Source organism: Martes martes, assembly GCF_963455335.1.
Source record: "Martes martes genome assembly, chromosome: 1".
NCBI classification, from domain to species: domain Eukaryota; kingdom Metazoa; phylum Chordata; class Mammalia; order Carnivora; family Mustelidae; genus Martes; species Martes martes.
The window spans coordinates 131,247,808-131,253,807 of record NC_137888.1 but is presented as its reverse complement, the minus strand read 5'-3'; positions in this window follow the sequence as shown (position 1 = coordinate 131,253,807).

The window sequence follows — 6,000 nt, the reverse complement described above, 5'->3', positions numbered from 1 at the left end:
GAAATGATTAACATGGAGGTTGATGAAAGACAGAGGCAACTGAAACAAATCAGCGCAGTTAAATGGGTTTGGCTATGTAGAAGGAATACTAATTACAGTTATTTTGGTGAGCCTTCTACCACGGGTGCCTAACCGGCGCCATAAGACTTCCGTGTATCATTATGTATGTCTTCCACTAACTTTGTTATGAAATGTAATGTCATTAGAACAGGAGACTCGACATGTATCTGAGCCTGAACAGTTTGTTAACCCAAGCAAAATGGATATCTGTTAACTCTTGAAAATTTAGTGCAGCTGGGCCTGAGTCATGGTGAGAAAAGCAGCTGCGGGGGGCAGGCTCTGTCATGGCGCTGGCTTGGACGATTCCCCACTTCCCAGAACTCCCCGGACTCAGGCCTTTGTGTCATCCCTTCCCCTCCAGGGCCGACTAGACCTGACTTGCTCCTAACAAATAAAATACAACAAAAGTGATGGATGTCACTTCTGACATTAGGAAAAGGCCTGTGACTTCTGTCCTCCTGGCTATCTCTCGTGCTCTCTGGCTCTCTGGCGTGCTTGCTCTGGGAAAAGCCAGCTACCATGTTGCCAGCCGCCATGTGGAGGGGCCCACATGGCCCGGAACTGAGGGGGGCCTCCTGCCAACAGCCAGCGAGAACCTGAGACTCCCAACAGCCATGCAAGTGGGCTCAGAAGAGGAGGCTCCCCAGGCTGAGCTTCGTGTTGCAGGCGGCCCCGAGACACCTTCCTGCAACCTTGTGAGAAGCCCTGAACCGCAAGGCAAACTGCCCCACAGAAACCGTGAGATCATGGTAATTCCGATTATTATGAACTTAGTAATAATAAATGTTGGTTGTTTTACACTGCTAAATTTGGGGGTCATTTGTTATGCAGCCCAGACAACAAATACAGTTATTTATTCAAGACTGTACAGGCAGGGTGCCTGGCTGGCTCAGTCGGCAGAGCGCGTGACTCTTGATCTCAGGGTCAGGAGTCCAAGTCCCATACTGGGCATAGAACTTACTTTAAAAAAAAAAAAAATGTGATAGGTGTGTCACTGAGAGAGGTGGTTGAAAGTGTACCGATTGTATTCTATAAAGGAGACACAGCAACAAATGAGGAATGTGTGTATGTGTGGTGGGTGGGGACTGGTGGGAAGAAAGACGTGGACACTGGTGGTTTACTGCATCAATATGGCCAAATTCTTTTTTTTTTTTTCTAAGATTTATTTATTTTTTTTTTTTTATTATTTTTTTTTTTTTAAATTTATTTATTTGTTAGAGAGAGAGCGCGAGGGAGCACAGACAGACAGAGTGGCAGGCAGAGGCAGAGGGAGAAGCAGGCTCCCCGCCGAGCAAGGAGCCCGATGTGGGACTCGATCCCAGGACGCTGAGATCATGACCTGAGCCGAAGGCAGCCGCTTAACCAACTGAGCCACCCAGGCGTCCCCTAAGATTTATTTAACAGAGAGAGAGATTACAAGCAGGCAGGGAGGCAGGCAGAGAGAGAGGGGGAAGCAGACTCTCCGCTGAGCAGAGAGCCTGACATGGGGCTCGATCCCAGGACCCTGGGATCATGACCTGAGCTGAAGGCAGAGGCTTAACCCACTGAGCCACCCAGGTGCCCCAATATGGCCAAATTCTTGCAGCTCTAGCAGTGCTCCGGTCACCGAATAGTCTTGACATCTTGATATTATCACTCAGCCCTGCCGACTCCTGTTTGCAGATCGAATCTCCAGTCACCGGCTGGGCCTCTAAGTGCTGTCTTGTTTCTCCCTTTGACTTGAGTTCTTGGGTCAGTCTGTACCGGCCAGGTCACAGACCACTTCTTTCTGTGACTCCTTGGATATTGATTAACTCTTTGGGAAGGTATGCCAGTTATTCAGAGCTTTGTCTCTTGACTTCAAACCTACCCTCCTGTACTCAGCCCAGGGGCCTGGGACTCCAGACACGGAATTCTGGCTCCGTCAGCGGCTCCTTGCCAGGTTCTACCAATAGGGGGAGCTAGAGGGCGCTTGCGAGTCTGAAGGAAGAGGCAGAGACTTGTTCCCTCAAGTTTGTTTCCCCTTGAGTCCCTGTTCCTCTAAGCATCGCCCCAGCTGTAGCTGGGCCTCTGGCTGTAGCTGAATACACTTTGGGATTTCTTCAACACTGCACAGTCAACCTCAGGAGGGCCCTCGGAGACACCAGCATGCACTGTGTGGCATCCACTTCTCAGAGGTTGGGGTCCCAGTCCCCAGATTAATAATGTCAATCTCTTCCTCAGGCACCCCCAAGCCCGAGGAGCAGAGTCTCCTTCTTATAGTTGCTACCTCCTCGATTATCTTAGAGTGCTTGCCTTTTCAATTACCTAATTAACAATTATGTCAAGCAAGCCCTCTCTTGTTTAAAAAAAACAAAACAAAACAAAACACAAAAGAACCAAACGGATATAATTTCTGTCTCCCGATTGTGCTCTGGCTGATACAGGGGCTCCTCTTCTACTCCCAGCCTCTGACCAGGCTCAGTGCCAGCTTCCCGTTCACTGCTCCAAAGAGACCCTGCACTTGCACAAGCCCACCAGGGACTCTTCCAGAAGCTGTGTGCCCTAGGCTCCTGATGGCTTCACCCCAGTCCCAGCCTGGTCTTTAAGAGAGAGCCAGGAAGGAGCGCCTGGGTGGCTCAGTGGGTTAAGCCTCTGCCTTAGACTCAGATCATGATATCAGGGTCCTGGGATTAAGCCCCACTTTGGGGCTGAGCAGAGAGCCTGCTTCCCCCTCCCCCTCTGTCTGCCTCTCTGCCTACTTGTGATCTCCTTCTCTCTGTCAAATAAATAAATAAAATCTTAAAAAGAGAGAGAGAGAGAGAGAGAGCGCCAGGAAGTGCGGACCAGAGACACCAGCCAACCTCGGAACCAGACACAGCAACATTCGGGGAGGAGGAGAAAGTTCAGTATAAAGGAGCCAGGGCCCAGCTCAGAGGTCACTGGTGCCTCAGACAGATATGGTCCCTGACTTATGATGGATTGACTTAGATCTTTTGATTTTATGATAGTGCTAAAGCAATATGCATTCAGTAGAAACAGCACTTTGAATGTTGAAGTTTGATCTTCTCTGGGCTAGCGATAAGCAATCCAATCCTCTCTCACGATGCCTGGGGAAGTGGCAGTGAGCTGGGGCTCCCTCCCAGGCAGCCACAGGATCACGAGGGTAAACAGCTGATACACTTAAAACCACTCTGTTTTTCACTCTTCTTACAGTATGCCATAAATTCCATGAGAGAGTCAACACTTTATTATCAAATAGGCTTTGTGTTACATGATTTTGCCCAACGACAGGCTGATTAGTGCTCTGAACATGTTTAAATTAAGCTAGGCTAAGTTATGAGGTTATGTGGATCAGATGCATTTTCAGTTTACAATATTTTCAACTTATGGGGTTCTGTCAGGACATCACCCCAGCATAATATGAGGGAGATCTGTATGTCTAAACCCAGCTGGGATCACAGATGACAGCCGAGAACAGGTGGCTCTGACAAGCAGTGCTGGGCCACCAGCTCTGAGTACCATGTAGGGTGCTGGTTCTCCCACTAGTGGCTGGTTTTACTTCCGTGTGCTACACCTCCGTGCTTGGCTCTGCCCTTGCTTTCAAAGGGCGCAATGTCACAAGTCTCCAGCTGACCGGTGGCCCTGAGGCCAAGGAAAGGACTGTATTTGAAAATATTTTTGTGTAAGTCAGGGGGCCCTTTAAAACACAATTGCTAAAGAGGGGAAGCCAGAATATGGACTTGAATTTATATGTGAAACTCAGTATACTAGCCAGAGTCTAACCAGAAAAACTGACCTCAATCCAAGTATCTAAGCAGATGCGGCATGTACCGCAGGGAACTGGTTATACAGGCAATGGAAAAACTGGGCACCCAAACAAGGCATGGTGGGGTTCCCTGAGGTCCACACCACGGGAAGCCACTAGCCTTCAAGGCAGGAAGGACAGGGGAAGAAGTGGTACTAGAGGCTGGGTTCTTCAGAAGCAAACCTAAGCATAGTTTGGGGTGTAAGACCCTTACTAGGGGTCAAGCCCTGGGAAGGGAAAGGAGAAGCAGCAGGATGTCAGAGGAAGAAGGTGCCCTGCCTTGCAGACTACAGCTCAGCCAAGTCCGGGGGCCCAGGGGTTGCCCACTCGAATGTCTGAGTGTCCCGCATCAAGCTGACATGGCCAGGCATTTACCACCCCATCCCCCTTGATCACCAGCTGTGGGCTGCTCTGGAAAGGCATGACCTCCAGCCAGGCTACGGCTGGAAGCCAGCTGCTGACTGGACTCCCTTGCTGTGGGGCAGCAAGTCCTTCCTTGAAGGAGATTTGAAAATTTACTGTTTACCACAGGACTTTCATCAGAGCCCAGGGACTCAGGTTCCCTGATGGAGGCAGGAAACATGCTGGGCCTGAACAGGGGAAGTAGTCAGACACAGAGCTGCTAACGGAGATCCCCCGGTCCTCCTCCTGCTAATATCTGACCCTTGGCTCCTACTGGCCTGGCCAGAAACAGCTAGCACCGAGCCTGAAGAGCTCCTACAGAGGGCATGAGGAATGCCGCTGCAGGTGTCAGCGCCCTTGAGCAGAGCTGGGGAAGGGAAAGGTCTCTGTAAGCAAAGAGGCCCAGGAAATCAACCTTTCCTCTTACTTTCTCTTCCCAGGCCACCTATCTCACCTGGATAAGCATGGTGCTGGCCCACCCAGCACCTTCTTCAGGAGTAAAGGAGTCACCCCCTCAGCAGCTGGGAGTGTTGCTGGAAGACAGCCCTTCAGCTGTGACCCTCTTTGGAACTTACAATGGCGAAAAATGGCTAAAAAGCACCACCACACCCAAGGCTGTACCCCTTCCTGTGGTGGCTGACTGACAGAAGTGAGGCAAAAAAGTCAGGCCCCCTCGCTCCGATTCAGGACCACTCTGAAGGGTCATCTGGCTTCAGAACTCCCAAGGGTTGATGGACACCCCCTCTGAGACTTTACCCTCTGTCCGATATTGCTGTCTTTCTTTCCTTACGAGTCCCTTCCTTTCCCCTTATAAACCTCCTACGCACTAGTCTCTGGAAGCATCTTCCTAGGAACCCAAGCTGGGATATTCGTGTTGGGCTCCAAAACTGAGTTAACTTTGTTTTGATCCTTTTGGCCTTTGGGGAACCCTCCTGTCATAGCTGGGAGTGGGGAGCCCTCTACCTGGCCTCCCTTCGGTTACTCACACATCCATGGCTAGAATGATCTTCCCAGATAGTCAGTAGCCTCAGTCCTTTACCTCCTGTAGGTCTCTGCTCAAAGCTGTCGACCTGTGAATAATAGCTTTTTCCAGGGCCACATCCACCTCACCTTTCTTTATGGCACTTACTGTCATCTGAACAGTGATTTACAATTATGTGCTTACTCTGTCTCCGTCCACTCAAGAACAGGGAACCTGGTTTTGTTCATAGCTGTTTAGCACAGTTTGAGTTCAGTTAAACTGACGAATAAACCCAGTCGTTCATTTTGTGAGTGCCAAGCCCTGTGCCAGACACCGAGGATGCCTTTGGAAATTTTCAGGCTAGTGGGGAAATCAGACAACTAGGAAAATCGTGATAACACAATGTAGCAAGTGCAGGACTTGAGGCATCGCTGTCAACCGACAAAAGCCACTCAGGCTGCGAGGGCAAAGCTCCAGAGAGCAGGCCATGAGGGATTGGCTCTCCAAGGCGGGGCTGGGAAGGCAGGTCCTGGAATGGGTGAACTGTAGAGTGGTCCAAGCACACAAGTGGGTGACAGCTGAGGTCTCTAGGACATCAGGGTCAAAAGGGCAATGGGACAGGGAAGGCGAGGGTATAAGATGTCCTAAGATCCAGCACTGCTTCTTCTGGAAACCTGTTCCTCAGAGCACTCGCATGAATGTGCAAAGTTTCATGTACAAGGGATATCATTGCTATGCTGGTTACAATGGCAGAAAACAAGGAGCAACATAAATGTTGATCAAGAGGGAATGGTTAAATAAATCAAGGAAA